The 23,296-nt window shown below is 34.1% G+C and overlaps 1 non-coding gene across 1 annotated transcript; it reads left to right on the forward strand.

Annotated features, from left to right (window-relative positions):
- Window positions 1-2,479: 2,479 nt before the first annotated feature.
- On the forward strand, window positions 2,480-2,586 carry LOC128294403 (small nucleolar RNA R71). The gene has a single exon (XR_008284715.1). It is a non-coding gene; the product is annotated as a small nucleolar RNA R71 (small nucleolar RNA).
- Window positions 2,587-23,296: the final 20,710 nt, after the last annotated feature.

The raw sequence follows: 23,296 nt of genomic DNA on the forward strand, positions 1-23,296 counted from the left end.
ACTCACCAACATAGCAACCACATCTGTTTCTATTTTACCAACAATATAAAACACAGAAAATATAAAAGAAAGATATATTGAAAGCACACTATAATTTGTTGTATTATTCTTATTATATAGAAAAAAAAACAAAAACCTGCAAAACTTACTCCTAAAAAACATGCCACAAACACTTAACTTATTCCTAAAATCATGTAACAAAAATTTAAATCCCCAAAGACTTGGTCTACAGACCTATTATTAAGCAAGTCTCAACACTCCTCATTGCCTTAGTAATTGTAAAAACCTAATTTATTTCTTAAAACTTTAAATCTAACTTTTGAAAGATCATTGGTTAACATATCTACAATTTGATCTTCATTCTTGCAAAAAAAGACTTGATTTCACCAATATTTTGTTCTTTTTTTAGATGATATCCATCAATTTTGTTATACCAGGCCTTAGAAGTTTGTTTAAGACCACATGAGGCCTTATTTAACATGTAGACTTTCTTCTCCTATCCCTTGACTTGGAATGCCTCGGGTTGCTTTTCTCTCATTGCTTTAATCCGCTTGTCATCATTCTTAGCTTCTTTAAACTCAACAGACTCAAATACAACAACATTGCACCTTTCATGATCTTATGTCACGAACTGGAACATCATCAATGTTTTCATCAAAATACTGAGGAGTCTCTAGCAATTGCTTCATTGTTGACTTCTCCTCCATTAGATTTGCAGAAAAACTTTTCGCTTTCATTTTTACTTTGAATACATCTTAACTTTTTGAGTTTTTGATCAAGCACCATTTGTCTTCAAATATGATCCTGAATCCTTTTTCAATCAACTGCCCAACACTTTGAAGATTGTAGTCAATGTTAGCCATCTATAGAACATTATTTATGTGTTTCAAACCTGTTAAACTTTCAACAATCACTGTTCATTTTCCCTTAACTAAAATAAACTCACCATTTCCATTTTTTTATTTTGAAATGATAGTTTTATCAAGTTCTTTGAAAAGTGCCGGGTCATTGGTCATATGATTTGTGCAGCTACTATCATTCAACCAATAATCATTGGAGAAACATGTCGCCATAAAAAGGAACTCATCTTCTTGTTGATCAATAGATGCTTTTGCCTCTTCATGTTGTTGAGGCTTACAGACCCGCTCTATGTGCCCAATACTACCACATTTTCTACATTTGACATCAGGCCTCCACCAACATTTTTTTGGCAAGTGATTTGTCTTCTTACAATGGGGACATGGTGGATATATCTCATTGTTTTTATTATTTTTGGTCTCATCTTTAATCTTCTTGTTTTTGCCTCTTGAATTTTCAAACTTTACTCGAAAAGCACCTTCTAATGATTCTTCTTGTCTTATCTTTCTCTTTTGTTCTAGAGCCTGCAATGTATTCACTAATTCTTCCAAGGATATACTTGACAAATCATTAGATTCTTCTAATGAAGAAATTTTAAACTCATATTTTTCAGGCAAAGTGACAAGAATTTTTTGCACTATTCAATCATCGGAAAAATCCTTACCCAACAATCTTACCTTATTTACTATACCTCCTAACTTGTCAGAATAGTCTTTAATGGTTTCTGTCTCCTTCATTTTCATCATTTCAAACTCTCTGATCAGATTGAGCACTTGCATATTTTTTGTTCTTTCATTGCCCTAATATTCTTTCTTGAAGCAGTCCCAAATTTCTTTTGTTGATCCCAAATTCATGATTTTTGTAAATATTTTGCTTGAAACAATAGAGAAAAGACATGCTTTAGCTTTGGACATCTTTGTCTTCTTCTCTTTGTGAGTCTTCAATTGATTCATCGTTGGATCTGTTGATAAAGACGAAACATCGTAGTCTTCTTCTACTGCTTCCTAAAGATCCATTGCATCAAAATAGGCTATCATTCTAACAACCCAAGCTTGATAGCTACCACCATCAAAAATTGGTGGAACAATATGACAATATGTTGTGTCAACTTCCATGTATAAAGTTTATATGTTTCTCTCAACTCATAGATTCCTTAAGATAAAAGCTCCGATACCAATTGTTGGTATTTTAGCAACAATATAAAACACACAAAATATGAAAGAAAGATATATTGAAATCTGTTGTATTATTCATATTATTTAGCAAAAAAAAAACAAAAACCTACAAAACTTACTCATAAAAAACATGCCACAAACACTTAACTTATTCCTAAAATCATGTAACAAAAATTTAAATCCCTAAAAACTTGGTCTACAAACCTATTATGAAGTAAGTCTAAGGCACATCCTCAACAACATCTATATTAAAAACACTGGTTGTCTTAAGAGGCTTTGTTATCATAACTTGCTACTAATAGTTATTCAGTGACATCTCCTCAATAAATTCTTGAGCTTCCTCAAGTGTATTGTTATTCAGTGTTCCACTAGTTGTTGCATCAATTATCTGCCTAGTTGAGGGATTCACACCATTGTAAAATGTTTGAACTTGTAACCATAAAGGTAATCCATGATGAGGACACCTTCTCAGAAGATCCTTAAATCTCTCTCATACATTGTACAGTGTCTTAAGTTAAAATTGAGTAAAAGAAGATATATCATTCCTCAACCTAGTTGTTTTGGTAGGTGAAAAATACTTCAACAAAAAATTTTCAATCATCTGTGCCTAAGTCGTGATGGAAGCCCATTAAAGTGAATTCAACCATTATTTAGCCTTATTCTTCAAAGAGAATGGGAATAACTATAAGTGTATGACACCATCAGTAATGCCATTGATCTTAGATGTGTCGCAGATCTCCAGAAAGTTAGCTAAATGAGCATTCGGATCTTCATATTGCAACTCATCAAACTGAAAATACTATTGAACCATTTGATTGTATCCTGCTTAATCTTAAAATTATTTGCAGCAATTGTCAATCTGACAATACTCGATTCAACCCCAGTTAGAGTGGACTTAGCATAGCCATAAATAATCCGAGGAGCAGGATGTACAGGAAATTGCGGATTAACAAGATTATTATCCATTTCCAGAGTAATTTCCTTTTTCTTTTGATCATCTATTAAAATTTGTTGACTTTGCCTTGCTTCTCTAACCTCTTTCCAATTTTTGTAAGCAGTTTTTTTGATTTCACTATAAAAATTAATGGTTCCACCAAGTTGCCTCTAGTCATAAACCAAAAGAACCTGTAAGAATCTAACAGAAGAAAAACTAGGATGTAACAATTATATTAAAAACAAAATTATTAAAATTAAAATTAAAATTAAAATGGATAAATTAATATAAATAAAATTTTCCTAATATTCTAGTCCCCAACAACGACGCCAAAAACTTGATGTCCATCAAACTAAGTAAAAATTTTGACTAAGACAAATGCACCTATCAATTGATAATATAGATATGGTGAGCAAAGATATCATTCTCACGAAGACTAAAAATACTAGTAATTATTGTCTTTCTATTGTTTAATCGAATAATTCGAGTGATTGATTAAAAACTAAAATTAACTAAATTAATTAACTAACGAACACGACAAAGAAAAAATCAGGAAAATAATCGATTAACAACCAATAAGCGAAACAATATCCATGAAAAAATCTGCCTAGATTTCATCTATCACTATCAATCTAAATTACACAATTTATTTACTTAGCACCTTGATTGTAGAAATCCCTAAATTATGCTAATATCTCTTTCAAGCATAAGAGCAACTGATTCTGAGTTGATTAATTGAAATTTCTTTCTAATTAAACCCCTATTATTACATTAACTCATGTTATGGATTTCCCTATTAGATTTGACTTTAATCTGATAGATTTATGTCATCCTATTTCTAGGATTGCATGCAACTCCACTCAATTACGCAAGATCTAATTTTAAATAGGGTTTATTCAACCACCAATTTAAGCACATCAAACATGGATTAATAATCTAGAAATATCAAACCAAGAATTAAGCACACATAAGTGAGAACAAGAAACTAAATATTTATTGCGTAAAATAAAAATCAAACGATAGAATCCGTCATAGGGTTCATCTCCCTAAGTATTTAAAAAATTAGTTCATGCTTGAAAATAGAAACATCCAAGATACATTATAACCAAAAGAAATAAAGAAATTCATGATAACTTCCTAAGAAATCAACTAGGAATCTTCAATCTTGATGGAAATCTGCTTCAAAGTCTGCTTCAAAGTCAGCTTCAATGGTGTTTTTCAAGTTTTTTTCTTGAATATTCTATAACGACTCACTCATATCTTGTTTTTTTTCATATATACGTCTTAGAGTGCCTGAAAAACTTAAAAATCGTTATTTTTCGCTGTTCAGTACACAATCTGGTGAAATCGACATGACCTACCATACGTCCGTGTGGGTCACACGGCCGTGTGGAATGGTTTAGCTCATGTAGCCCCTGCAGCTTGCTACAACGCTCCGATTTTCGCTCCTTTTGCTCCCAATTGCTCTATTAAGCATTAAAACATTAATTTAAAGGACTAGGTATAAAATTCACAAATAGCATTGAATAATCATCCAAAAATGCATTAAGAATAATGTTAAAATATTTTACTTTTAGCACTTATCATTTTTCAATTTTCAACATATAACATTACATATTCACAAGATAATCTAGAATTTAAATCTTTTACTTAAATTTTCACTAAAGATTACTATACATATCAAATAATACTAATAATTAAATTATTCATTTAACACATTTTATGATTAAATTTTAAGCTAAACAAGGTAAAATTTTGAAGTACTTAAAACCAAGGCATGGATGATGAGGTTTCCTTCTTCTTACTCTTTAATAACTTCCTTTCCTTTGTCTTCAATTTGAGTCTCTCCTTTCTTCTCTTTTTCTTCAATTCCATTTCAAAACATATAATATTTACCTGTTAAACCACAATCAAATAGCATTCCTATGCTATCTTATTGAAATAAACATGTATTTCATGAGGATTTCATCATCTTTTACCTTAATTACTTGAAATCAAAACTTAATTTCTATTTTCTCTCTCCTTCAATACATCTATGGAGTCTCTTTCCAAGGAATTAAATTACCACTAGTCTTCTCTATTGCATTTACTAAGAAAACATTAATGAAATTGAAAGAATTAAGCTTGGAAGGGCTTAGAAATTGTGGAAGGACCTATTTAAAATAAAAGCAAAATTTTGGTTGATGGCTTTAAGGGTGACTTTTTGTTTCTTCCTACGGGGATGAAAGCTTTCATCTTTTCTACTTTTTTTTCTACATAATTATACAAAAAAAAAATCTCTTAATTTAATAATTACAATTAGTTTTGTTGATCCTCCAATCATCTTTTAACACAATTCAATCCTTAATCATTAAGTTTTTTCATGATTATCTAATTTAAGTCATTACTATTTAACCTTTTAACTATCTCTACAATACCATGCATGATTCATGCTTTATTTTGGTCAAATTTCACTTCTAGTCTTTCCTTTTTTTCCAAATTCTATGTATTCTTTTCTAATATTTAATTTTCTACTTTTACCATAATACTTTCTATTCTTCTACAATTTAGTCAATATCTCAAATTAATTTTCCTCATCTAAAAGCATATTCTAATTTCCTATTGGCTCTAACTACTTCATATATCAACACTCAAATTATCAATATTATTTGTTTCTAAGAATTCTCTAATATTCCTAACTTGGCATAGTATCTGTACCTAACTCCAAGGCATAATGCTGATGTTACAAGTTATTAATTAAAAATATGAATCAAAAACTTAAAAATAATATATTTATTAATTATTAATTATTAATTAATTTTTTAAAAAATTAAAACAACATGAAATAAAAAATAAAAATGTGAGTAAGAAAGGAACCAAATCCGGTACTCAAGGATAAAACTGCTAACATTTAATCATCTAACCAAAGAAGCTAATGTATTAAGTTATTAATGAAAATGCATTTTGTAGAACGTGTTTTTAGACATGTCAACAGAAAACACTTCTTGCAAGACGAGTTTCCTGTTTCTCTCTCCAAAATTGGCCTATTTCCTTAGATATCAAAAAAATTGGCATATTTCCCCATTATCTTCCAAAATTGGCATATACTTCTAATTTACCCCTTCAGAGGTTGTAAGTTTGATGTTGAAGTATATGATAAGCTGTTGTTACCAAATCAATCCCTGTTTGGGTCTGATAATAATTAAAATTATTATAACACTTATCAATATTTTTTGTCAAGTATTCTTTATTTTCTTTGACAGATGATAACTTGGGCCTTCCAATCATTCTTTGAATAATCCATATTTGATATGGTTGATAAAATCTTTCTTTTTCAGCAATACCAATAAGACTACTTATTTGTATATAGAAATAATAGTAAAATCATCTTGTTTTACTATTTCTGATAATATAGTTTTAATAATTGCAGGATAATCTTTTAGTAGATTAACAGAAAAGTTTTGAACAACTATTTCTTTTACAAAACCCCATTCAATACTTCTTATATCAAATGGCTCATGATCAAGTCTAAACCTTATAGTAGGAGTCTCTTCTCCTAACTCATTTGTAAAAACATATGCTTGTAAAAAGTATTCAGAAAAAGTTTTTTAAAATTGAGTTTGCTGATTGCAAATAACTCTATTTATTTTTGAAAAAATATCTGCTGGTAATTTTTTCTAGCTTTATTATATAAACATATTCTAAATACTTTATTTATAAGAGGACTATTTGTTCCTTTATGAATAAAATATATCAAGAAGATTATTTATCTCCTCAATATTCATATATTCTATTTCAAGCTCTTCCCAATCTCTTTATAAAATTGATTTTAATAATAATTCATGAGCTTCATCTTCTTTAGTTGTTTTTCCAACTAAGAATTGCGAAAGCTTTGTAAGAGCTCGTCTAAAATTTGCTCTTTGCTCTCACTACAAGAAAACAGACCTTTAACGGTGCTTTTAGCAGCGTTTTAACAAAAAACGCCACTAAAAAGAGCATTAGTGGCGCTTCCACAAAAACGCCACTAAAAAACGAGCATTAGCTGCGCTTATAAGGAAATTTCGCTATATGTTGAGAATTAGCGGCGCTTATATAAGAAACGCCGCTATAGCTTGACCATTAGCAGCGCCTTGGAGAAAACACCGCAAAAAAATATACACAACGTCGTCGTTTTTTGTTGAGATTTAGTGACTTTAGTGGCGCTTGCTTAAAACGCCGCTAATACTGACTTATAGCGGCGTTTTTCAAAAAAGCGCCGCAAAAGATCAAAAAAGGCCGCTAAAAGTTAGCATTAGCGGCGTTTTTAGAAAGCGCCACTAAAAGTATAATTTATTTTTGATTGTATATTTACATTCTTAAAAGAAAATAATGACACGTAGAATAATTTTAAAAGTAAAACATAGGAAAATATTTATTAAAATGAAATAAATTAAAATATTATTATTTAAAATAATTTTAAAGTTTTTGGTATATGACTAATTGTTTTTATATTTATATGTTAAATATTTTCTTATATAATTGTAAAAGAGATAGTATTAATTTTAAAATATTGAATTAATTATCATTATAGTTTAGGGTTTATGATTTAGGGTATATGGTTCAAGGTTTAAGGTGTAGGAATTACTAATTTAAGGGTTACAATTATGTAGTTTAAGGTATTGATTTAGGGTTTAATAGTTAGAGTTTAAGATTTAAGTGTTAGGGTTAATGATTAGGGTCGGGTTAGGGGTTAGGGGTTTAGGGTTAAAGGTTTATGGTTTAGGGTTAGAGTTTAATTAGATATGTTGTATTATGATATTTAAGGTATCAATTTTAGGGTTTAGAATTTTAAGGCCGGATAGGGTTAGAGGTTTAGGGTTTTGATTAATTATTATTTTTAATTTATATATTAAACGATTTCTTATATAATTGTAAAAGAGATGTACAATATTTATCTTAATATATTAAAATTATATATGATTATAGTTTAAATTATTAAAATTATAAACTTTATATATATTAAAAGGTTTAGGATTTAAGTGGTTTAGTTGAAATTTGTTAAATTAATGATGAAATTTTATACAATCAATTGATGCTTTTTAAAAGATATAGATAGGTACTATATCTACTTAATAACATTATAAACACATAGAAACCATAGAAATTAAAATATAAGGATTAAATATTAAGCATATTTAAAAGATAAAAACTGAAAATTATCTACTTCAGTAAAATGTAAAAAAAAAGATTAGTATGTACCATATATCGTGAAGAGATCATAAATCTTTTAAACTTTAACTCATAATATTAGGATTAAATTATAACTAATTATCATCATATTAACATTTATCATCATTAGTATTAATAATTAAAATCATTAATCTAAAGCAGTTAATTGAACGAAGAATTCAATTCAAATTAATTCCTCTACACTTAATTTATATAAGTGAAATTTAAACTTAAAATTTCAAAGTTATCATGCAATATAGATATATTATTAACTATTGACTATCATAAGTTAATTATTATGGCTACCAAATTATAACAAATAAAAATGAAATATAAAAATTAAGAGATTAGTGGCGTTTTTTAAAAAAACGCCGCAAAAAAATAGTATAGTTGAAAGAAAACGGCATCGTTTTAGTTGGATTGAGTATTAGTGGCGTTTTGAAAAACGCCGCAACAGAAGTAAAGTGTACTAGAAGCGTCGTCGTTTTAGTTGAATATATCGGGGATTAGCGGCGTTTTTATAGAAAACGCCACAAAAGACAGTTTAGTTTAAAGAAAACGGCGCCGTTTTAGTATATGAGGGTATTAGTGGCGCTTTTAAAAATGCTGCAAAATAATTAAAGTTTACCGTACACATCGTCGTTTTAGTTGTATATATAGGGATTAGCGGTGTTTTTTAAATAAACGCCGCAAAAAACATTAGTGCTTAACAGAAACAGCGTCGTTTTGTTTGGAGATTAGCGGCGCTCACCTGGAAACACCGCAATAGATTGCTTTTAGCGGCGCTTTTCATAAGCGCCGCAAACGGTGAATTTTTTTTTTCAAAACGGCGTCATTTTCATTTCTAATGTTAAGTCCTTCTTTCATGCCTGATAGTCTCAGCCTTCTCCCCTAAAACACCAAAATAGATTTCCCCTAATCCCTTAATTTCCCCTAAAATCCCTAGGTATCTCAGTCGATCGACCACCTACTCATCGTCGTCCGCCGTCGTCTCTTCTGTGTCCTGTCGTCGTCACTCTCTGCTTCCGTAATTAGTCGGTAAATTTCGATACCCATTTGCTGCATGATACTTGTTTCAACTGCACGGATCAAGCGTAGACGAATTAGGCATCGGATTTGCATTGTGTGAAGATGTCTTCCTTTTACTAAGTATCAGTTTTATTAGGACTATGCCCCGTGCTCTATTTGTTGTTTTAAATGGGTACGAGTTGTATATCATATGAATCTTATGGCTTGGGAGTGATAATTATATATGTATTGGTTTTTCCTTGTTTCTTTGATTTTGTTCTTGTGTGCTTGACTGATGAAGCTCCAACACGTAAGAAGTTAAAAATGAAAATGGAATGAATTACATATGAAGATGAATGCTACAGACTGCGGATGTATATCTGAAAAACCATTAATAGATTATTTGTTTTGTTGGTTGTTATGAGTGAATAACTGTGGGTTTGAAAAGATAGGGAGTTATAATAATAATGATCTCACTCACTTTTCATTGCCGTAAAAGGTGATGGAAGCTTTTATTATTATTATTAACAATGTTGAGTTTTAGGGCTCATTTGGTGCCTTTTGATGGGGTATGCTGGTGGATTTGTGTGTATATTTTTTGGTTAAAACTTTGAAATTGATGATGTAATTGGGTGCTTTCGTTTTGGATACCGAAATATTGAGGAAGTTAAAATTATATAGTATTGTGATTTTGCACTTTATTCAGTTCTTTTAAGGCCATCTCTCTTGCTCTTGCCCTTTAAATAACACCCATTACATGGTTTGATTTTTTTATTCATAATGTTTGTCTTTTCTTCACGACTCCAGTAGCCCGGTAATAGAGGGTTTTAATAGAAATCTAAATTTCAAAGTTGAAATGGTGCATGGCATTGTCATGCTAAGAATGCTTCTGTGATTATGATAATAGTGGAATAGTGGAATAGTGTAATTGCGTATAGTGTAATAGTGTAATAGTGGAATTTTTTGATTGGGCAGTATCGGACCAGCAATAGGAAAAAGAGCTGAATCTTTCAACTGCTTTATCAGTTACCACTCAAGATCTAAGAAAGAGAAAGAAAAACTACAAATACTACTCAAATACACAGAAAGGCTAGATAAGCAGAAGGTTAGTTAATCTTTTACTTTCTTTTTTTCTTTCGTTTTTTAAATTACTATTCTTGTTTATCCTTAGATTAATTTTTAATGGATCATGCTTTTAACTTATTCTGTTTATCCTTAGATTATTTTTTAAATTTGCTTATGTTGTTTATCCTCAGAGACTTGTTATGCTGTCGATGAACTGTTTGTCATTGTTTTCCTCTACAATACATAGATATAATAATACCCAAATTTACCAGTGATCAAGTACAGAACTTGTTATGCTGTTATGCTATCGGCCTTGAGATTAATTCTGTAAAAGGGATCATTTCTGCTCAATTTGCAACCTTTTAATTTGTGATTTAATATTTCTATATTTCTATCATGATTTTTATTAAATTATTAAATATTATTGAAATATTCTCGTCCATTTTATCACAAATATTATCATTCTTTATCATTTAAGTTAAACTTTTATTCAAAATAAATCATAGCTTTTAAGCATAAACTTGTTGTTACCAAAAGAATTAATAAATGCAAATTAAAAGTAAGAGTTAACAAGTTTAATGTCATTAATTTAAATATTTTATTTTATTTTTATATTACCTAATTTTTAAATTAACAAATTAATAAATGCAAATTAAAAGAAAGACTTAACAAGTTTAATGTGATTAATTTAAATATTTTATTTTATTTTTAAATTACCTAATTTTTCAATTAACAAATTAATAAATGCAAATTAAAAGAAAGACTTAACAATGTTTAAAATATTTTGTCTACTTTTATTTTATTTTTAAATTACCTAATTAAATTAAATTATATTTAAAGTTTTATTTTATTTTATTTTATTTTAATTATGAAAAACTTTTGTCAAATTTTATTTTATTTTTAAATTACCTAATTAAATTAAATTGTATTTAAAGTTTTATTTTATTTTATTTTATTTTAATTAGGAAAAACTTGTCTACTTTTATTTTATTTTTAAATTACCTAATTAAATTAAATTGTATTTAAAGTTTTATTTTATTTTAATCACGAAAAAATTTTAGTCTACTTTTATTTTATTTTTAAATTACCTAATTAAAGTAAATTGTATTTAAAGTTTTATTTTATTTAATTGTATTTAAAGTTTTATTTTATTTATTTTAATCAGGAAAAACTTTTGTCTACTTTTATTTTATTTTTAAATTACCTAAATAAATTAAATTGTATTTAAAGTTTTATTTTATTTTAATCACGAAAAAACTTGTAAATAATTAACCATGTGACTCAATAAAAATAACCATAATTGAGCACACATGATAGACATAATTCAAAATAAATAATTAACCCTAACCTTGTAAATTTATTCTAATAACCAATTCTTCACTTCCCTTGTGTTTTCCCATCAGCACAATCACAATCCCATCAACATAAATATATATCATATTTTACATAATTTACATAATACATAAATATATATCATAATTTACATAATTCGGATAACTTACATAATTTACATAACTTACATAATACATAAAAATATATCATATCAAAACTTACATAACTTAATTAGAGTTATAAATAAACAACTTACCCATGTAATTTATTGTCAACTTTAGAATTCAAAAACTACGAAATGGATAGGAGTTGGATGAAATTGTCAAGGGTAAGCAACGCCTATCGAAATGGAGTACAAACTTTTCTGAATTTTGCATTTCAAAATGCAAGCCAAGAGAATATGATTCTTTTCCCGTGTAAGAAGTGTGGCAACATCAATTGGCATATTCGCAAAGTTGTCTACGAACATCTAATTGTTGATGGCTTTATTCGGGGGTATAAAAAATGGATTTTCCATGGAGGGTGTACATCTAGTGGAACTTCTTCAACGATTAATCCGACTTATCCTGATACTGATTACCACTAGTATGTTAGACAAGATGACATGGAAGGTATGTTGTGAGATACATTTAATATGCACAGTCATGGTGATCAATCGTTTCCACCCGACTTTATTGCATCTGATGATTGTAATATTGGTGGAAATGTTTTTTGCGAAACGGGAACAAGTGCACCTGATGAGGAGCCAAATGAAGAAGCGGCGAAGTTCTACAATTTACTTAATGAAATGAACGAACTTTACGAGGGATCAAAATATTCGAAATTGTCTTTCTGTATTCGTTTATTTCACTTAAAATGTTTGGGAGGGTGGACTGGAAACTTTTTTACAATGCTACTAGAGTTTCTGAGAGAGATGTTTCCTTTTGCAAAAATCCCCTAATCTTGTCAAGATATGAAGAGACTAATAAAAGATTTGGGCCTTGGGTACGATAAAATTCATAGTTGCCCAAATGACTGCATGTTGTACTGGGGTGATCAGAAGAACCAACAGTGTTGTAATGTTTGCGGTAAGTCTCGTTGGATGAATGGGAATACAGAAGATGTGAATGCGGATGAAGGTGAGGCACAGTTAAGAAAGAAGCCAGTCAAGGTTTTGCGATATTTTCCCCTAATACCAAGACTTTAAAGGCTTTTCATGTTGTCAAAGACGGCCGAATCTATGAGGTGGCATAATGATCAACGGACCGATGATAGATTATTAAGACATCCTGCGGATTCTTTAGCTTGGAAATCATTTGACAGTAAATTTCCAAGCTTTGTAAGCGATCCTCGAAATGTGAGGCTTGGGCTAGCAGCTGACAGCTGTAATCCATTTAAAATCATGAGTACTTCCTACAGTACTTGGCTTGTAGTGCTTGTTCCTTACAATTTGCCTTCATGGATTTGCATGAAGCAAACTTCGTTTATTTTATCTGTGACAGCCTTAAAACGACCCTAGTCGGAATATGGTTTCGGGACCACAAAACCGAGGCATAAAAATAATTTGATATTTATTTTGATGCCTATAATATGTGTTAACTCATGTGTGACATTTTGATGCTTTAATTTAGAGTTATAAATGTGAATTTCACTAGAAAGGACCTAGTAGAAAACTTTGAAAGTATGATGGGGAAATGTATGATGACTAATTAAAGCATGCATCCAAAACAATGGCCTTGCATGTCAAATACCCCCTTTTTACAAGTGATGGCGGCCATGACAAGGAGTATGGGCTAAACATGTCATAAAACATGTTTTGTTGGTGCATTAGGGGGAAACAATAAACAAATAAGCATGGGTAGTAAAAAAAAAAAAAGTGTGTGTGTGAGTGAAACCCCCCCATTACCGTACATAGAAGAAAAGAAAAGAAAAAAATTTTGCTCATCCATTTCATTCTCTCTTGACCGAAAATACTAGAGGGGAAGGGAGGAATTTTGCTTCATGCTTGGGTTGGAAGAGGATTAGGAAGAGGTTTGGCTATATTTGCATCAAGATTAAGGTATGTTTGATGTTGTGCCATGAGATTCATGCATGTTTTTGGTTGTTAACTTGATGTTCTTATTAGCCCATGGTTCAAATCTTTGTTATACCATGGGGATGGTATTTGGCCAAGGTGGATTTTGAGTTAATGCCATTTCATGTTAAATATGAAGCTTGATGATGATACATGTGATGGTGGATTGAGGACTCTTAGATTTTCTTTGAGCATTTTTGAATGATATACTAAGTTCTTTGTGTAATCATGACCAAAATTATGGTGTTGTGATGTATTCGGCCATGGTGCATCCCCAAGTGTGATTTATGCTCTTTGCATGGAGAGTAAGATTTGTGTTTCGAAATCATGTTCATGTTTAGTTACAATCAACTTGAGATTCGGCTCTAGCATACATATATGTATATATGTTTGAGCATGATGTATTGGTATGACGTATATACTATCTTAAGGTATATACTTACTTATGATGATGTTTTGGTTATGAAGGAAATGATAGATGTGTATTGAGTTACAATATGGAAAGGTATTAGTTAGTAAAATGTATGCTGTTTTTGTGTGGTAATAAGTGCATAAATGGCCTCAACATGGACATGCATATTCGGCCACATGAAGGGAAATTGGTGAGCATGTATTCGGTTAGAGGCAACCATATTGAAGCCTTATCTTGGCTTAGATTGTTGACTAAATGGGTAATAAGTGAGGATGGTTGCGAATATACAAACATACATATGCATGTGTAATTGAATTATGAATGTTTAGCGAGATGGTTAAACTAGTTGATTTATTGATTAAGCTCAAGAAGTTAAAGAAGGAGAATCAAGCAAGGGAAAGGCGAAGGTCATCGAGTAGCCGACTTGGACTATTTTACCCAACACAAGGTAAGTCATTAAGCATATATTTGATATTGCTTAAATGATTGTAATATCTATGCAATTGTGTTTAATGAGATGAAATATATACAAATGTATGTGTATGAAAAGATAATAATGTTGAACGTAAAAGAGATAGTGAAATGTGTAGGAAGTTTGCTTGGCACTAAGTGTGCGAGAAATAGATGTGTACGGTGGCGAGATTGGCCTTGAGTGTGCAAGCTTGTAATGTACGGCACTAAGTGTGCGAGTTTGGACTATATGGCACTATGTGTGCGGGCTTGAATCATATGGCACTAAGTGTGCGTGATTGAGTATTAAGCACTATGTGTGCGAACTCTACACATATCTCCGATTGAACATTTATATGGAGGCGTGACTTTATCGAGATGAGTATGGACAGCGGAAAGAGTAAGTACCTTGAGTTCATGGCTGATAGATGCTATGTTCATGCTCGGGGTGGAGTTGGTAAGATTTAAATCTATGTGATGATCTCAATTGCATTCCCGTAAATAAGGTATCGTGGAATAGATGAAAGTTCATTTGATTGCATGATTGTTGCGGAAATGAAATGATGTATGGAAATTGCTTCAAATATCCTATTGAACAGTATATGAAATGTAAATGTATGACTTGGTATGAGATTGATCCGAAAGATCTAAGGAACTATGGTATAGTTCGGTATGGCTGGAACATTTGGCCTTGTTTCATTATTTCATTTTATGATAACTGTATTAATGGATGGTTGTGGAATGCTTATGACTTCTTGAGTTATAAACTCACTCGGTGTTTTCTTGTCACCCATTTTAGGTTCCTTGGGCTCGTCTCCTTTTGGGTGTTCAGAATCACAACGAAGTCATCACACGGCGAGCAATTTTTGGTATTGTCTTCTTAGTCGACTTAGGAGAACATTTGGCATGTATAAGCTATTTTGTTTTGTTAAATTTTGGGTTGTAAACTTTAATCCATGTGAAAATGGCCTATGTGGTCGTTTGAGTGGGATGCTAGAATCTATAGCCACGAGTCTTAGAAACCTTAATTTTGATAAGGTGGCCATAATTTGTGTCACGTATGATGGATGAGTAGTAAGGCTAAGGAAGGATTCAAGAAATTGGCATAGTCTACTGCAGTAACTGTTGCGGACAGTAGCAGTGATATGAGATTGAAAAATCACTAAAAATAGTAGAAGTGGAATTAATAGCTAAAAAAATTATTTATTCGAAGCTTGATGGGTCTATTTTCATATGGATGAAACAAAACGACCATATGAGCTGTATTTTAAGAGATATTAAAGTTCTCGTGAAATAGGGCTAGAACGGTTTCTGAATCCCCTGTTCCGACTTTGGAAAATCATTGTAAATTAACCAGAGATAATTCGGAGTCATGCCATATATGTGTAGATTCCTCTCTGAGTCTCGTTTCTATAGAAATAAACGGCATCAGTATTGAAGCCCTGTACAGGGAGATATCCAATTCGTAACGCACAAAGGTCAGTGTAGTCGATCCCTGCAACAAGGGAGACTTTAACTAATAAACTGTACTAATTGGCTCGACCAAAAATTCTAAAAAAAAATCTGTAGATCTATATATGAGTCTAGTTTCAGAGAAAAATTACGAAACTGATTTTCGAGTTGTAAAACTCAAGATATGATTTTTGAAGCGACTAGTACACATATTGGGAGCTTGTCTGGGAAATTCTCAATAAGTGGTTTGAAGTCTGTTAACACCTCGTGTTCGACTCCGGCGACGGTCTCGGGTTCGGGGTGTTACAATTTTATTGGTATCAGAGCTATGGTTTAGTCGGTTCTAGGACTACCGTAGCGCGTGTGAGTCTAGCTATACATGCCAATGTGTTAGTGCTTAAAAATGTGATGACTTCTGACGGTTGAAATTTTTGTTTTGATTAGCAAATGGAACCTGGGGTAGAGAGACCCTTGGCGGATGACGTTGAAAGTGTAGCGGCTGCTCCTGCGCAAGGGACACCGCCTGTTGAGCCTCGATCATCCGCGAATAATCAAGATGAAGGGAAACAAGCCTTCTTCACCATGATGAATGAGTGGGTCGCATAATATGCCCGAACCAATCCGGCTGTCCAACCATTCCCAAATTTAAATAATCCACCCCAAGAGCCCGTAATGCCATCATTGCTGATCCTGTGAGGTGAGCAAACCACCTGTGGACTTGATTAGGAAGCGTGGGGCCGAGGAGTTTAAGGCCATAGTTCTTGGCGATCTTTGAAAGGGTGAGTTACGCTTGATAACACCATTAGAGTGTTTGATGAACTGTCATGCACACCGATGAATGTCTTAAGTGTGCTATATCCTTGTTATGAGACTCACCTACTATTGGTGGAGGACCTTAATTTCCATAGTCCCATAGGAACAAGTTACTTGGGATTTCTTCCAAATGGAATTTGAAAGAAATACATTAGTCAACAGTTCATCGATCAAAAGCGTAAGGAATTCTTGGAGCTCAAACAAGGTCGTATGGCGATATCGAATCTGAACATGAGTTCGTAAGACTTAGTCGATATGCTCTGGAGTGTGTGGTGATGAGGTTGCTATGTGCAAAAGGTTTGAAGAGGGACTGAATGAAGAGTTGAAGCTCTTGGTGGGTATTTTGGAGATAAAAGAATTTGTAACACTAGTTGAACGAGCCTGCAAGGCGGAAGAGCTCGGAAGGAGAAGAGGAAGGTGAATTTGAAGCTAGAGATTATCGTAAAAGATCGACGGGCAAGGCTCCATTTTCGGTGTAAAGAAGTTCGAGAGGACACAAATAAGTCAAGGGCGATCGGGATTTCCATTAGAGCACGACCATCGATGGACTCACGAGCTACCTCGGTAGCTAGTGTGGGCAATAATCGTCAAGAAAAGCCCGAATGCCCCAATGTGGAAGACGACACATAGGTGAATGTTGGGGTAAGTCTCATTAATAGGGCTGTTATGGATGCGGTTCGAGGGACCACTTCATTAGAGATTGCACGAGCTAGATGAGAAGAATAAGATGCAAGGTGTAAGATCTAGTGGGACGACGGCTAGAGGTAGACCCCGAGGATTTCGGGAGGTAGGGGTGGTAATCGAGAGGGTCTCGATACGGTTGTTTGATCCGAGACTCGTGCTCTGCTAGAGCTTATGCTATCCGCAAGACGAGAGGAGGCATCCTCCCCTGACATTATCACTGGTACTTTCACTCTCTTTGATACTAGTGTGATTGCATTGATTGACCCTGGCTCTACTCATTCATATGTATGTGAAACCTTAGCATCCAGTAAGACTCTACCTGTTGAGTCTACTGAGTTCGTAATTCGGGTGTCAAATCCCTTGGGTCGTTACGTGCTGGTCGACAAAGTGTGTAAGAAATGCCCCCTAGTCATTCGAGGTTCCTGTTTTCCGGCGGACTTGATGCTTTTGCCGTTCGATGAATTTGATGTTATTCTTGGGTTGGATTGGTTGACCGTGCATGATGCGGTTGTGAATTGCAAAAGCAAGACTATTGAATTGAGATGCGCAAATAACGAGATGATCCGAGTTGAGTCTACGGACTTGAAGGGGTTGCCAGCTGTAATATCATCAATGTTGGCCCAGAAATATGTAAGAAAAGGGTGCGAAGCATACCTTGCGTATGTACTTGATGATAAGGAGTTAGAAATAAAACCGAAATGCTGCGGTGGTTTATGAATACCGGATGTTTTCCCAAAGAATTACCGGGTTTGCCACTGTTCGGGAGATAGAGTTTGGTATTGAGCTTGTACAGGACCACACCGATTTCGATAGCTCCGTATCGTATGGCACCAACGAATTAAAGGAGTTGAAAGCTCGATTGCAAGAGTTGGTGGATAGAGGCTTTGCTCGCTCACCGAGTTTTTCACCTTGGGGTGCACCGGTGTTGTTTGTAAAAAAGAAGGACGGAACCATAAGGTTGTGCATCGACTATCGTCAACTTAATAAAGTGACAATAAAGAACAAATATCCATTACCGCGATCGATGATTTGTTCGATCAACCGAAGGAGCCTCGGTGTTTTCAAAAATAGATTTGAGATCGGGCTATTATCGCCATGAATCCGAGATTCGGATATACCCAAAACCGCCTTGAGCGAGATATGGTCACTACGAATTCTTAGTGATGCCGTTTGGGCTCACTAATGCCCCTGCGGTATTTATGGATTTGATGAATCGGATCTTCAGATCATATTTAGATCGGTTCGTAGTGGTGTTCATTAACGACATCTTGGTCTATTCAAGAGATGAGACCGAACATGCGGACCACCTGAGATTAGTGTTGCAAATTTTACGGAATAAGCAGTTATATGCTAAGTTCAGCAAGTGTGAGTTCTGGTTAAGAGAGGTTAGCTTCTTGGGTCATGTGGTATCTCGATCGGGTATTCGAGTCGACCGAGTAAAATTTCAACTATACTTAACTGGAAGCCTCAGAAATATTCCGAGGTTCGGAGCTTTTTGGGACTTTTGGTTACTACCGACGGTTTGTAAAAGGATTCTCGATGATAGCCACACCCATGACGAAACCGCTTTGAAGGATGTCAAGTTTGAATGGACGGAAAAGTGTCGAAAAGTTTCGATCAATTGAAAACTCATTTAACGAAGCTCAGGTTTAGTGCGGCCGAATCGGCAAAGAGTTTGTCATTTATAGTGACGCCTCCCTACTTGGGTTAGGTTGCGTATTAATACAAGAAGGTCGAGTTGTGGCCTACGCGTCGAGACAATTAAAGCCACATGAGAAAAATTATCCGACCCATGATCTCAAATTGGCTGCCATCGTATTCGCCTTAAAGATATGGCGACATTACTTATTTGGTGAGAAGTGCCATGTGTATTCGGATCACAAAAGTCTCAAATATATGCTGACTCAAAGAGACTTAAATCTGCGACAAAGACATTGGCTCGAGTTGTTAAAAGATTACGAGCTTGTCATTGATTATCACCCGGGAAGGGCTAATGTGGTTGCGACGCCTTAAGCGGAAATCACTTTGTTTGCTTTACTGAGCAATGAATGTACACTTGTCTATTCTACCCGACAATGTGTTAGTAGCCGAATTAAAGGCCAAACCATTGTTGACTCATCAAATTCGTGAAGCTCGAAAGTTGATGATGAGTTGGTTGCAAAGCGGGTGAGTGTGTTCGAACAAGGAATCGGAGTTTCATATTGGTGACGACGATTGTTTGAGGTTCGAAGTTGTCTGTGTGTTCCAAAGAATTGAACTTATTTCAATGATTCGAACGAAGCCCATTGTAGCCGAATGGCAATCCACCGGGAGTACGAAGATGTACAACGATTTGAAGCAGCGGTTTTGGTGGCATGGTATGAAACGAGACATCTCCGACTTTGTTTGAGATGTTTAATATGTCAACAAGTGAAAGCGGAACATCAAGTGCCTTGAGATTACTTTAGCCGATTACGATACCCGAGTGGAAATGGGATCGAGTCACAATGGACTTTGTGTCCGGACCGCCATTGTCGTGAGCAAGAAGGATGCGATTTGGGTTGTTGTTGATAGATCGACTAAGTCGGCTCACTTTATCCCCGCGTCTCGGATTTTTCATTGGATAAACTAGCTGAATTGTATGTTTCTCAGATTGTGAGATTACACGGTGTACCGATTTTTGTGGTGTCGGATAGAGATCCGAGGTTCACCTCGCGATTTTGGAAGAGATTGCAAGAAGCTTTAGGTACCAAGTTACATTTCAGCACCGCCTTTCACCCCCAAACCGATGGTCAATCCGAGCGGATAATTCAAATACTTGAGGATATGTTGAGATGTTGCATCCTCGAGTTCGATGGTTCATGGGAAGCAGTACTTACCTTTGATTGAATTCGCTTACAACAATAGTTTTCAATCAAGTATTAAGATGGCGCCTTACGAGGCCTTATACGGGCGTAAATGCCGTACACCATTGTTTTGGACCGAGCTCGGTGAGAACAAAATTTTTGGAGTGGATTTGATTAAAGATCTTTGAATGAAAGTAAAAGTAATCCGTGAAAATCAAGATAGCCTCCGATCGTCAAGTCGACGCGGATCTGAAACGAAAAGACATTGAGTATCAAGTGGGAGATAAAGTGTTTCTTAAAGTTTCGCCTTGGAAAAGATACTCGATTTGGTCAGAAGGCAAATTGAGCCCGAGGTTCATCGGGCCATATGAGATATCCAAACGAGTCGGTCCAGTTGCGTATCGTTTGATTTTGCCCCCTTAACTTGAAAAGATTCATTACGTCTTTCATGTTTCGATGCTTCGACGCTATAGGTCTGATCCGTCGCACGTAATTAGTCCATCAGAGGTTAAAATTCAAGCCGATATGAGTTATGAAGAAGAACCGATTTGTATCCTAGCTCGTGAAGTGAAGGAGTTGCGAAACAAAAGGGTTCCGTTAGTAAAAGTGTTATGGCTCAAACACGGGATGGAAGAAGCTACTTGGGAACCCGAGAACTCTATGAAGGAGCGATACCCAAACCTATTTACGGTAAGATTTTCGGGACGAAAATTTCTTAAGTGGGGAGAGTTGTGACGACCTTTAAACGACCCTAGTCGGAATGTGGTTTCGGGACCACAAAACCGAGGCATAAAAATAATTTGATATTTATTTTGATGCCTATAATATGTGTTAACTCATGTGTGACATTTTGATGCTTTAATTTAGAGTTATAAATGTGAATTTCACTAGAAAGGACCTAGTAGAAAACTTTGAAAGTATGATGGGAAATGTATGATGACTAATTAAAGCATGCATGCAAAACAATGGCCTTGCATGTCAAATACCCCTTTTACAAGTGATGGCCGGCCATGACAAGGAGTATGGGCTAAACATGTCATGAAACATGTTTTGTTGGTGCATTAGGGAAACAATAAACAAATAAGCATGGGTAGTAAAAAAAAAAATGTGTGTGTGTGTGAGTGAAACCCCCCCCATTGCCGTACATGGAAGAAAAGAAAAGAAAAAAATTTTGCTCATCCATTTCATTCTCTCTTGACCGAAAATACTAGAGGGGAAGGGAGGAATTTTGCTTCATGCTTGGGTTGGAAGAGGATTAGGAAGAGGTTTGGCTATATTTGCATCAAGATTAAGGTATGTTTGATGTTGTGCCATGAGATTCATGCATGTTTTTGGTTGTTAACTTGATGTTCTTATTAGCCCATGGTTCAAATCTTTGTTATATCATGGGGATGGTATTTGGCCAAGGTGGATTTTGAGTTAATGCCATTGCATGTTAAATATGAAGCTTGATGATGATACATGTGATGGTGGATTGAGGACTCTTAGATTTTCTTTGAGCATTTTGAATGATATACTAAGTTCTTTGTGTAATCATGACCAAAATTATGGTGTTGTGATGTATTCGGCCATGGTGCATCCCCAAGTGTGATTTATGCTCTTTGCATGGAGAGTAAGATTTGTGTTTCGAAATCATGTTCATGTTTAATTACAATCAACTTGAGATTCGGCTCTAGCATACATATGTGTATATATGTTTGAGCATGATGTATTGGTATGACGTATATACTATCTTAAGGTATATACTTACTTATGATGATGTTTTGGTTATGAAGGAAATGATAGATGTGTATTGAGTTACAATATGGAAAGGTAGTAGTTAGTAAAATGTATGCTGTTTTTGTGTGGTAATAAGTGCATAAATGGCCTCAACATGGACATGCATATTCGGCCACATGAAGGGAAATTGGTGAGCATGTATTCGGTTAGAGGCAACCATATTGAAGCCTTATCTTGGCTTAGATTGTTGACTAAATGGGTAATAAGTGAGGATGGTTGCGAATACACAAACATACATATGCATGTGTAATTGAATTATGAATGTTTAGCGAGATGGTTAAACTAGTTGATTTATTGATTAAGCTCAAGGAGTTAAAGAAGGAGAATCAAGCAAGGGAAAGGCGAAGGTCATCGAGTAGCCGACTTGGACTATTTTACCCAACACAAGGTAAGTCATTAAGCATATATTTGATATTGCTTAAATGATTGTAATATCTATGCAATTGTGTTTAATGAGATGAAATATATACAAATGTATGTGTATGAAAAGATGATAATGTTGAACGTAAAAGAGATAGTGAAATGTGTAGGAAGTTTGCTTGGCACTAAGTGTGCGAGAAATAGATGTGTACGGTGATTTAGATTGGCACTTGAGTGTGCGAGCTTGTAATGTACGGCACTAAGTGTGCGAGTTTGGACTATATGGCACTATGTGTGCGGGCTTGAATCATATGGCACTAAGTGTGCGTGATTGAGTATTAAGCACTATGTGTGCGAACTCTACACATATCTCCGATTGAACATTTATATGGAGGCGTGACTTTATCGAGATGAGTATGGACAGCGGAAAGAGTAAGTACCTTGAGTTCATGGCTGATAGATGCTATGTTCATGCTCGGGTGGAGTTGGTAAGATTTAAATCTATGTGATGATCTCAATTGCATTCCGTAAATAAGGTATCGTGGAATAGATGAAAGTTCATTTGATTGCATGATTGTTGCGGAAATGAAATGATGTATGGAAATTGCTTCAAATATCCTATTGAACAGTATATGAAATGTAAATGTATGACTTGGTATGAGATTGATCCGAAAGATCTAAGGAACTATGGTATAGTTCGGTATGGCTGGAACATTTGGCCTTGTTTCATTATTTCATTTTATGATAATTGTATTAATGGATGGTTGTGGAATGCTTATGACTTACTGAGTTATAAACTCACTCGGTGTTTTCTTGTCACCCATTTTAGGTTCCTTGGGCTCGTCTCCTTTTGGGTGTTCAGAATCACAACGAAGTCATCACACCGCGAGCAATTTTGGTATTGTCTTC

Source organism: Gossypium arboreum, chromosome 6 (assembly GCF_025698485.1).
Source record: "Gossypium arboreum isolate Shixiya-1 chromosome 6, ASM2569848v2, whole genome shotgun sequence".
NCBI lineage: Eukaryota > Viridiplantae > Streptophyta > Magnoliopsida > Malvales > Malvaceae > Gossypium > Gossypium arboreum.